The sequence below is a fragment of the Aptenodytes forsteri genome, unplaced genomic scaffold, assembly GCF_000699145.1.
Source record: "Aptenodytes forsteri isolate BGI_AS27 unplaced genomic scaffold, ASM69914v1 Scaffold172, whole genome shotgun sequence".
NCBI lineage: Eukaryota > Metazoa > Chordata > Aves > Sphenisciformes > Spheniscidae > Aptenodytes > Aptenodytes forsteri.
The window spans coordinates 12,493,113-12,505,576 of NW_008795018.1; the positions used below are offsets into that span (position 1 = coordinate 12,493,113).

General features: G+C 40.9%; 1 protein-coding gene across 1 annotated transcript in view; it reads right to left on the bottom strand.

The window, feature by feature from the left end:
• FAM171A1 (family with sequence similarity 171 member A1) overlaps positions 1 to 12,464 on the bottom strand; it is a 53,136-nt gene that overhangs the window by 36,776 nt on the left and 3,896 nt on the right. The gene's annotated exons all lie outside the window — the stretch shown is intronic.

A 12,464-nucleotide genomic window follows, 5' to 3' on the forward strand; every position in this document is an offset into this window, starting at 1 on the left:
ACTGCTAACTCCAGCTGTGGAGGTATCTGTATTCCACCTATGACCAACATGCAGCTGGGCAGCACATCTCCAGGGGCAGGCAATACTCCCTTCGATGGGCAACATGTCAATCTCACAGTAGCATCATAATTTTCAATGTGTGTGCTATCAAACATCATGTATTAGTGATGGATAGCATGGCACCATAACTCTCTGTAAGGTCCCTGCCTCGCTGTGCCTCTGCTCCAGCCAGCCTTCTCCACCAGCAGTGGGGAGAGGGAAAGGCTGGAAGTGGGCTGTGCTCCCTTCTCCCCTTCCCCAAAACATTTCTCTCTTTGTGTAGCAAAAGAACAGAGGAAATCTGCTGTGATGGAAGCCTGGGAAGAAAGTGGGCAACGGAGCAGGCTGTGTTACAGTTGGAGATTTTGAACCCCAGTGGGAGACATTGCCCCAGCTGGCACAGGACTTCCCTGGTGATGTCTAACCAAGATGGTTAAATCCCACAGGATCAGGTCCTTGTCCTCAAAGCACAGGACGACCAGGTGGGATGCAGAGTGCTAGCAGCGAGGAACACTTCCCTCCCTGCCTCCCTGTTCACTGGCCCTTTTTCTAAAGGGGCAAAAATGTCACAGCCCCTAGTGATATCTGCTTGTCAGTCCTGACACTACTGTATTACCTGTCCCCACATACAACTGGTGGGTATAAGAAGCAAAGAAGTGATGATTAAGGCAGTCAGGAGAATCATACATCTTGTAGACATGCAGTCAGAAGCTAACACAATGGACGGACTACATTTTCCTTGAGTAATTTGCCGTTTTTCCAGAAACCAATTACTTCTTTAAATGTTTCCAGATGTACAATATTTGTCCACTCCGGGGCACTCCTATGACTAAACCATGCATTGTGTCACCAGGCTTTTGTTACATAAAGTGGAGTGGCTTGTGCAAGACAGTCCCTCTGGAAGGCATCCCTTTATACCTATGATTATTTTTCTGCCCCTCCAATAGTTCCTCTGCCTCATGCACTAAAGTAGCAGCTGTTGCCTTTCTTCAGTAACTATGACTTAAATGCAATGCTGTGTTGAAAAGACCCAGCAACGGTCCAATGCCTCCACCAAGCCACTCCTTGGATTTTTTAATTTACAGTCACCTTGTTCTCCTAAATGAGTACCCACCTCCCCCTGTTCTCTTCTCTTCTCTCCCACTCTCTCCTTTCCCTCGTTCTTGCCCTCATCTTTGGAAATTCTGTTGTTCTTGCATGAAGTCCCCTACCTCAGCTTACTCCATTCCCCAAAGTAGTAGACAATATTTTGCAAACTCCCTTTTTGTGTCAGGGGAATTCAGCCGCTAACAAGCAAGATGCTCGCACTCCACGTGCAACTGATTTCTTCATGTATGCCCAGAAAAGAGAGCATGACCTCCTTTTCATATATATTTAAAAACAATACACTGATTTCTACAGAACAGTATTGATGGTACAGTTCTGTTATATTACTACTGTGCATTAGGATTTTAAGAACTTATTTTGGTGTAAGCCCTGAGCCATCAAGACATAACACCAAGAACACCAACTTAACAAAGTCTCTGTTGTGAATTTCAATAGTGAAATGACACAGCTGAGTATGCTGAGAAACATACTGTAACAATATAAAATTTTAAAAGGATGTCAGGATCTAATACAAAAGTATCAGCACCTCTGTCCCAAGGGCATTTCAGCCAGAAAGATACTGGGCCCTTTTATAAGTGGAGACCTTCTGTCTGAATCCTACAGTACAGAAAATATAGATCTCAGGCAGCCCTGAACAAAAACCCCATTAGAGAAATTCATCATCATCGCAGCCCTCACTTTAGAACTTGGCAATGGAGGATGCCAATTTAGAGGGGATCAGCATGAAATACATTCTAGCTAGTAAAGATTCTGGACTTGTTCCCAGTTTTGCATTTAGTAGTCAAAGAAAACAACGTATATTGAAAAACAGTGTCCATACACTCTGGTGTGCATGTACAGAATGCCTCCTTAGAAACCTTGCCTTGACCACCAAGCAACTCGTGAAATCTTGTGCATGTGAAAGGCAGCCACATCAAACAAAGGAGGAACGCATATGTATTTACGTACTTAAAAACTGTACATGTATTTACAAACGTGAGGGCAAAAAGCAGTATGAGTTTTTATTTTCAAAATGTGCAGGAACAATATGCTTAGATCCAAAGCCAGATAGCTGTGCTGTTAATGTTTCCCACTTTGAATTGCCTAGCAAAGAATGCTGAAGAACAGATGCGGTTAAGAATAATGGGTCATGCATTAAAGAAAAAGCAAGGAAACAGGACAAGCTGAACATTGTGGTTAGCAATTTCAGTAACATGAAAGTTTAGCCTTTTCTAAAACAACCACATATAAGGAGGAACCAAGGAGCTCTGGAATATTAAATACTGATCAAGGAAGAAGATAAGAAAACAACAGAAGTATCAAAACTATTTAATTCCTTATAGGCATCCAAAATTCTAGAATAGAGACTACTACTAAAATTGATCAAGAGACAAAGACTGATAAACAAAAATTTTCCTGTATACACAAATCCAGCTCTCTTCCCAAACAAGAGAGCTAGCCATGGGTATCTCCAGTAGGAAATTCTTTTATCCTTCACTCTGTAGCTATATAAGGGCTTCTGTCTGCATCCTTCTCTCGTTCTGATAAGGACGGACAAGGGTTTCCAAAATCCTGTTTCCAAATGGAAACGACAAAGGCCATCACCCAAGATGGAAGACTGATGTCCTGAAAGGCAACAAACTGGAACTGCTGTTCCAAACCACAGTCCCTAGATCTGACAGTGGGCTTTTTTTCTCCTCCTTTTTTAATATTTAGACTTGTTTTTTCCTGAGAAGAGAGAAAATCCTAGCAGCCTGAACAACCCTAATTCCTTTTCATGTGTTATCTTCCCTGACATACGTGTGAAATGTATACAACTTGCTTAATTCAGGGCATTCTCCCATGCAACAGTTCCTTTTTCTTCTTATCTAATGCAGCAGTGAAGTCATGAACACTAAACCTGCATTATCACAGTAATCTCCACAGCAACAGAATGATTACAAGCTTTAAACTGGAGAGAAATTGTTGAAGAAAACCTCCTCTTGAACAGTGAGAGTGATGAGAACAATCTACAAAGAGAGACTACTATGAAAACTTAAAGCTATACAGTAAGTTTCAGAATTGTTAGGAGACATTCGGGCACTTCTTGAAGAACAGGACTGAAGAAGGGAAAGAAGAGAGCAGAGTAAGGACAGCAAGTGATCCAAGATCAGTCTGACCTCAGATTAATAGGGAGGTCTTAGATCAAAGCATTAGGTATACTAAAAGAAGTATTTAATTAGAAAAAGCTGCTTAGAAGACTCATTATTAGCTAAGGAATAGAGTCTTTAAAATATCTGGCAAACTTTTTCGTTGGTACTCTCAGCAAAACAGTGGGGATAAAGCAGATAACTTTATTCTTGAGTTTTACAGCCTACCACAGCAAGGAGCTCACACAGAATTAAAGACACATGGACTCAGAGAAGGAAGGACATCTGCAGTAAGTGGGGAACACAATGGAGGCAGGGAACTGAAAGCACCACAGAAGATGAACTCTGAGAACGTGAACTGCTGAAGAGAAGCATGCTTCACTCTTTCACAGCTTTGTGATACTGTTGTGCTTTCTATTATTTACTACAGCAGGAATATTCAATTACTAAGTTCTGAAAGAGCTTTGCTCTGTGCTACTAGTGAGGTCCTGGAGGAAGGAAGGGGACATAAAGGTGCACAGTGCTGACGTTTCCTCACCACAGAGCAAAGCAGAGATGGCTAAGATGACAGACCCCAGGTTGATGAATTCACTCAGGGCAGCTGTGATCTCTCTCACCTCCCCAGACAGGCCATCCACATTCAGGACAGGCTATGCCTGAGCCTATAGCCCTGCCTAATATACCTGGCTCCTGACCAATGTGGTGTGAATGTGACTCTTTCAGACCTGGGCTGTCTGGCATGTGGTTCCCTGTTGGGCTTGCAGCGCAACGCTGGTGGGCACAGATAGAGCCAGAGTAATTTGCCTGCACCACTAGCACATGTCCTGCCATTATATTCCTTTGTCTTCTTTCAGCAGTCTTACTTGTTTTTCAAATGAGTGCAAACCAAAACTACTAGTTACAGTGAAGACAGCTGCTTAAGGGTAACTTCCTCCCAGTTTTCTAGTACTAAATTTATTGTTAGCTGTATAAAAGAACCCTAGCATCTCCAAGGTTATAATTTGGGACAGTGAAATAAAAAAAGACAAAAAAAATCCTTACATGTTAGCATTCCAATCCAGAATCCCATCTGTCTTCTTAATCTGATTTTTGAGATTTTACCAAGTCTAAACTTTCTCTGAGCAATCCTTCCCGTGCTATCTGCTTTATGAACCATACTGCCTCCTCTGAAATACAAGTAACCTTAAGACAACTATTTCTGCAGTCGCAAACCCTCTTAGACTCACAACTGCTCTTTATATTGCTGTGAACTCCCAGTTTGGGAACGGTTTCCTTCAGAACTGGTATCATCAGCGTTGCCTTCTATAACCAAACTCCTGAAAAGTGAAAAGCACTGTTTTGTTTTGCCTTTTTTTTTTTTTTAAATTAAGACTGTAATGTTACATAGAAAGAAAAATCCTGAGCAATCTGAGTGATGGCACACTGTCAGATCTCAAATACTGAAATAAACAGAGAAGTCATGACACAGATTGGAAGTCAAAGATCACAATCTTATTTAGATCCCAATCCTGCAATTTGGTTTCTGTGCACACACCCCTCTGTCAGGCAGACTCCCACTGACGTCTGCTGGACAGATGATCTCTTTTGGGAACAGGCTGACACAAGGCAGCCGTTATCACTTATCTTTTCCTCTGGGGGTCCCCTATCCATGCACAATGTCAGGATATTACCAAAGAAAGAGATATTTAAATTATCTAGGTTTTGATTAGAGAAAGAAAACTTCCTGCTCATTTAAAAAATGCCATTATGAACTTTATTTAAAATTGTATCCTCCACTCTGATGGAGCTTACTGGCAACATGCCTCGTTTTGAATCCTACATGCCAAAGGGATAAGCCTTTCTGCTTCTTAACCTTTCGCCCATGTGCGAGGTCACTCCTCAGCCAAACAATAGGGTTTTCATTTATCTAAAGGAAAACATTTTCCTAGAAAAAGGAGTGTTCCCCATCCCCTAGCCACAGATGCCAACTCAAGCATTTACATATCATCATATCTTTCTAATGTACCGCATTAAGAAGGCTCTACTGACAACCACGCTTCAAAATTGTAGCAAAGTTCATATGAAGAAAAAGGAAATGTGTATGTAAAACTCCTCCAGAAGCACACTGACTCTGATCTTCATTGATGTTGTCACCTGAAAAGTAAGTTCACAAGTACCACCTCAAATGGCAAACTAGGCATGTTTGTAGAAGATTCACAGCAAAGACGATGACATCCTCTGTTCAGAACAGGCTCTTGTCCATGTTACAGGAAAACCAGTGGTGCTACACAGCCTTCCCCTCCACCACAGGTGACCAAGGTTTCAACTGGAGTGAGCATCTGCCACTGATTTCCAGGGAACCCATCCACACAGAGGGTGGGATGCGGGAGGTCGTCTTCTGCTCGTTGCCTGTTCAGCAATTCTCAAGATTATACCAGGGCTGCTGCAGTCCCTGGCATCAAGCAGGAAGATCCTTACTTCTGTCCACAGCACTGGTCAGAACTCTAGTAAGGACCACATAACAGGGCTTGGTTCTCAGGCCCAAGCTTGAAGGATTTAGAAAGCAGAGGGGTTCAGAGAAGAGCCAACTAAAAATCCAGGGGACAGGGAAGCAGCATTGGGACTGGACATCTGAAGGACCCAACCTCTTCAGTTATTGCAAGAGAAGGCTGTATCACTGTGCATAACAGGGAAACTGCAAAAAAACAAGTCAGCTGAGGAACTTTAGTCTTGCTGACAGAGATAGAGTATGACCCAGCAGCTGTACACTGAACTTAAGCAAATTCAGGTGTCATTTCTTAGAACAAGAGAACAGCTTACTAGATGGCAGATTCACTCGTGCTGACAGACTATGGGAAGATTTATTTTCTTTTTTTTTTTTTTTATAGCTTTAATTTTAGTTCTAGGTGTTTAATTAAGGCTTACAATTATTGTTTAATTCTGGAGTTAAGAGAATTAATGTTTGATTCTAGGACATTTATGAAGCCAGCCCAAATGGTTGTCTGCAGTGCTTCTTTTTAGCACTGCAATCTGAATTTGCTGAACACTTTTCTGCTTTACAGGTCATGGGGAAGACTATCAGTATGGTCCTCTGCACACTCTGAGCACTTGTAGTGTGATGACTATAATTAAACTCTCACACCTCAGAAGTCAAGAAGGAACTTTTTTCCCCAAATGCACAACTGACTGATTTCTGAGTTTTTCTTTTATTCCTCTCCCTTGTTCTTCCTCAGAAACAGCAGAGATCTGATGCAACAGGAGCTGCACAGTCCAGTCTCTTAGCTGGCATAGAGAAGCCCCTCTGTGATGCGTCTTGCTCACCTCATATCAGCGGACAAGCAGGATCCGGGGTTGTGGAGGAGGCTGCTCTCAGGTGGCACTTGTGGCTTTTTTGCCCTTCTCTGCAGCACAGTTTGATTCATCTGCATTTCTCATCTAACATTCCTTGCCACTGCAAGTGCCTCAGGCATTGCTGGCACTGTGGCTGGTTCCTCTACTGCACAAGAATTTAATTTCCAGGGGACTGAAATGGTTTATCTTAACTACAATAATTAAACTCAATCCTCAATATTCAAATAAAGCACAGTGGTCTGTGATATGAAGGTCACACAGGTGCCTTACTTGCCTCTTCAGGTTTAAAAATCTATTAAACAAAGCATTTGGAAATTAAAACGATAAATACGTTATTTATCTCAAAACACATTATCTCCTAGTGATAATGCACACAAATTTTAATAAAATGTCACAAAAGGAACTCTAGTATAAGAACTAGAGCAATTTATGCCATCTCCAGTGACAACCAGGCTACTACACAACCATGTACTCAAGGGGGAGGGAGGGGCAGTTAAAGGATAATAAAATAGAGACATTCATCACACAACTGTCCAACGTTTAAAAGAGGATTTGCATATCCTGACCTGTGAAAGCCTAGAGCATTACCACCAAAATTAATTTCTTGGGAAAAAAGGTAGGAATTTGCTTTAATTAAAAAAAAAGTGTGAGCTATATGCATAATGCCCAGATGAGACTCTGATACCCTATTGTTAAGTGATTAAACAAGCATTTATAATTAACTTGAAACTCACACGGCTATGAAACTCATGAATAGCAATAGTTGCATTAACAGGTCTGCCTTTGATCTCTACAGGAACTGTGCATGACACAAACTAATTTCATTTCCAAACCTTGTCTTTTAGACATGGAATTATATAAAGATACTGCCATGGAGCACAGATGGAAGTTGAGTTTCAAAGCTTTAGCTTGCCACACGCATAATGCATTCTTTACAAGACATGAAAAAATAATCCCTGCTTAAAACCTTCTTTTTTTCCTAATAGAGTCCTTTGAAACTCTGTTTGGAGATCAATATGGAATGAAAAGTTAATGCACTGATATTATTCAGTTGCTGAGCATTAGAGTTCTCCACCGATTCAAACAAGACCATGGCTGATTTTGCAACATCAGCTCTGAGGGTAACACCACATTGAGCTCAGCCACTGCATGGCTCACAGGGATTTTAAGCCAACTTTATACCTACTGCATCACCAGTCTAGTTTGGGGGAGGGCAGAAAGGGAAAGCTTGGATTTGCTTAGCCATGAATGGATGTATTACATTTTCTCGGAACAACTTTTTCCTAACTCCATTAATAACTGTATGCATCTGATGAAAACAATTTAAAGCAGATGTATTCTATGTTTAAGTGAACCAGTGTATGTGTAATAGTGCAGGGAGAAGGCAAGCACTTTTTTTTTTCCCCTCATTTCCAAGTAGCTTTAATCTTAGGTTTAATCTCTACTTATTTCCAAAACCTGTTGTGAAAGCAAAGCTAGATGTCACTTTGGAAGAGTGTATTTTTACTTGAGTTGTCTTTTTTTTTTTTGTTGTTTTAAATAAACCACTGTAACAATTCAAACAAACCCAACTCAAGTGACTCTACATTTCCATTGCAGTCTGCAGTGCAGACTTCCACTTTCCTCTCAGTACTCCACTGACATAAGCTAATACAGGTACAGAGGCAAATACTTGCATTAAAATTTTATCTAGGCACTTGCACGTTCTCTTTTTTTCAAATAACTACATAGTCAATGTATATTCACTTCATTCCTTGAAGAGGTTATCCCCAGCTGGCAGACAGGAAAACTAAGCATAGGTGAAGCTGCACATGGTAACAACCTCATTCCTCCAGCCCAGCCAGCCTGAGCAGAAAGCTCCGCAGGGTGATGAGGAGCTCAGCACTACTGCTCAGCTACTCCAGGGCAAAACCAGGAGCATCCCCCTTCCCCTCCCACCTCCATGGCCTGGCTGTGGACTCCTGCTCCTTCTCTTGTGCTGCTCTGCTGCTCCTTGGACCTGTCACCTTGTCAGTTCCATTTACTAACCCAGCACAGCACCAGCCTAACAAAATGAATGGCTTGGTGCCAGGTTATCAGGTTGAACTGCTGAAGCAATGCAGCCCCAAGTGCCAAAATCAGCAGAACGGGCAGGTGTGGGGGCGGAGAGGCATGAAGTCTTCTGGCCAAGTGCAACACTGGTGGAGGAAAAGAAGGGAATCAGGACCACCCCTGCTGGTTCATGGGCAATTAGGTCAGCTCAGCTGTACCACTGAACCACACCCTGAGAGTCCTCAAGTAACTGCACCCCTACGGTCACTTTGGAAGTCTGCCTGTCCCTCTCCTGACTTAGACAAGCTTTAGGTCAGTATTTGAGATGAACAGTTGAGGTAGACCTTTATTCTGTATTAGTCCCAAATCCCAAACTGAATTCCAAATAACTTCCCGACTACGGTACCTCTACCACTGCATACCAGCACCACAGCAGTAAAATCTCCTGGCTCCATAAGGATAAGATGCTTGTGACAATGCCAGGGAATGGCTTGATTTGGAGCAGTGAGGACTTTCGCACAGGCACTATGCAGGGTTTACAACCACTCTTGAACATCCAAAAACCTCTACAGCCACAGTTGGCATTTCTGTCTGGGTGGAGGGAGGAGGTTACTGTTGGTTCCTCCTGACCCTAAAAAGCATGCTTTCATTAACATCTCTACATGCCAGTTGCTGTGACTTTTGTTTTCTCCTCACTATGGCACTAGGCTTAATTGCCCCCCAACTTGTCTATATTGAAACTTTCTTATCCTCCAAAAATATTTATTATATTTCCAAGTTTTTGAGATTTTTCTATTAAAACCAATGTTTATACTTTCTCATTTGAATAACTAAAAATATTAATTAACTTGTGATCTAGGTGTTCTTCTAGATAAAGAATAAAGACTTTAAATAAAATAGGACCCACTACAGTTCCCTTCATCCTAACACTGTAAAGCATTCCCAGCTTGACACACAGCCATTTGTCATTACCCTTTGTTTACTCCTTCATCCAATCTCAGTCACACAGAAGAAGCCTTCTCATCCAAGTCAATTAATTTTTCAATTAATATTTTTGAACCAGGCTACTGTACTGTCTATATTTCAGCTGTGATGACTGCATATATATGCAGAGCATAACAACTGACTGAGCGACCAAAACTTGCTTCAGTTTAAATTATCATAACAGCCATGGTGATCTTAATTCTTGGCAAGGGATTAATTTTAGGGCTGTTAAGATTTCATGAGAAAAAAAAATTCTAATCAGACTAAAATTGTGAATTTTAAAAAATTACTTTCTATTCCCCTACACTGGAAGTCAATTATGTAAATCAGAAGTTATTGGCTCTTCCACAAATTCACAATAATATTTGGAAAGTACAGTTATAGTTAGACTTGCAACATTCATCTTTCTTACAGACTCATTTTATACAAAAAACGCAAAGCGACAGCGACCAGAGTTTTGATACGCTGCTCATCCAGCTTATATTGCTTTCCATGATTGGGAAGAGCACTGGAGCATACATTTATATTTCTTGGGTCACCTCGCAGCTCTGATTCCCAGTGGTGCTTATTACAGTCCCACGACTACCACGGTAGCTAGGAGGTCCCTGGTCCAGGCTTTGCGAATGTGTGAAAGTGACTTGAAGAAGCAAGTTTGTTTAGGTTGTATAATTGCCTGCCTAGGGGGGGCCTGAAGGGCAGAGCACTCTACTGAAGAACTCTTCAGGTTCACAAATCAGAATATTGAAAACCAAAGAACCACAGCAGAAATGACTGATCAAACAAATCGGTGAATTATCTGTTCTCTTTTGAGATAAATCTCAAAGTAAAATGCTGTGACTGGCCTATAAATGATGGAAGAAGGCTGAGAGATGGGCAAGGGCAACATGCCCTGAAGCTCAGGGAATAGTGTAAGGTGTGACTGACACAGCTGCTGCAAACAGAGCTGACTTTATCTCAACACAAATGGGACCCGAGGGTGGCCTTTGTTTTAGACAAACAGCTGTATCAGTTGAGTGGATTAAATCTTTCTCCCCATTCATTAAAAATCTTTCTCCCAGTTCATTAGAAGAGTGAGAATGTCTCCCAGGCCAGCATGGGGAGGGGGTGTATAAGTGGCTAAGCCCAGCATAGAGTATAAAAACTGAATGACTAACAAAAGAAATAAATACTTTCAAAGAGAGCAATGGACTGGAGCTGGTTTCAACCCATGTATTCCTTCTCCGTGGCTGGTATTGCCCAGCATCACGATGGTGAACATATTCTAGAGATCAGCAACAGGGATCACATTGGTGGTGACACTGAACTGTTATTGCCATTGCTATATTTCCTATTTGCTAAGTGCAAGTTACATTGGTATTGTGATTTCAGTATATTTTGTGTCACTGTACTAAATCAAAAATCCCATGTAATGTTAAATATCTTCAAACAAGTACATCTGATATTAAACATTATACCCTCCACGTGTGGCCTACCTAAAAGAGCCCAGTCAGAAAGTACTGGATACTGACAAATGCTCGTATTATTTACTAGTTTGTCCATTTGACAACAGAAAGGGGTAACTGCTTACACTCTGGCATAAAACCATTTTAGATATTTATAGCTGTAAATATCACTCTGCTTAAGCTCTCTCCCACAGTACAGAATCCCTCAGATTCTTTCATTTTACCTCTTCTGTTTCTTATACTCATGCTGCAAAACACACATCTGTTTAAAAGTAACACTATCACGAAGGGCTGCTGGCATTCTTAGTTTGACAAATACATCCACTTTCCCATTAACAAGCAGATACGTAGAACTGAAAACATTCCAGCAGCGCTCTCTGCTTCCTTGGCGCAGACATCAACATGAATATTTTGTAGGCCATTTAGTCTATACATTAAGTGAGCATTTTAAAGTATTATACAGGTTTAAACAAACAGCTGTATGTTTGGAAAGTGATCTATTGCATACAAGCAATGTTTAAAGGGGAAGGAGAAGGAAGGAATTTCTAAATAACCAAATCATACAGACACTAAACTTATATACAGAAGCTGCATTGACAGGACGTGCTGAGGAAATTTGCTGGGAAGCAAATGAAAAAGTACATATACAAGACCAATGGTCAACTTCTGAAAGGGCAAAATATGCTCTATTATGTTGTGCCTAAGATGAATATATGGTTAGCAGATGAAGGGTTTGTGTATGTTATGCATACATGTACACATATACATATGCTAAATTAAACTGAAAATAAAAGGTACAGCTAATCACACTAAAAATGACAGCATTTACTTAAAAGTTTCCTCAACACTATCAGTCCATATCACTGCCCTGAAACCCATTCTAAAAAGAAGTTTACAGCTACTTTCTTGAAGTTAAGAAAATAGGTATTTCACACAGGGATAACCTCTGGGGTTTTTTTGTTTGCAATTAATTCTTCTCTCACACTTACAAAGGAACTGCTAAGAAAAATACCAGTATACAACAGTTAACCAATATTTTAAAGGAACCATCCCAATAAATTTAAAACCTGTTCTCCCATATTTAGTCATAAATACAATTCCAGTGAGTACTATAGGAGTGCTAACCACCTTGCAAACATGTACACTAGAGATACCAGAATCCTCATCTTTCCTTCCAAAATTTAACAGCTTTAAGAAATCTATAAATACCAATTTTTAGCACTGTCATGCTACGTATTATTTTATTTGACATCCACTTCTCTGAACTACTATACACTTCATTTTAAAGTTCAGATAATTTCAATATGTCCTGGGATTTGCGAAATTAACATTCTGCAATACAAAAATAAGGTATTCTTCCTGCTTTGCTGAGCATATGTTCTAAATCAAAATTGCTCTTCACTTCCCCCCTCCCCCCCCCCTT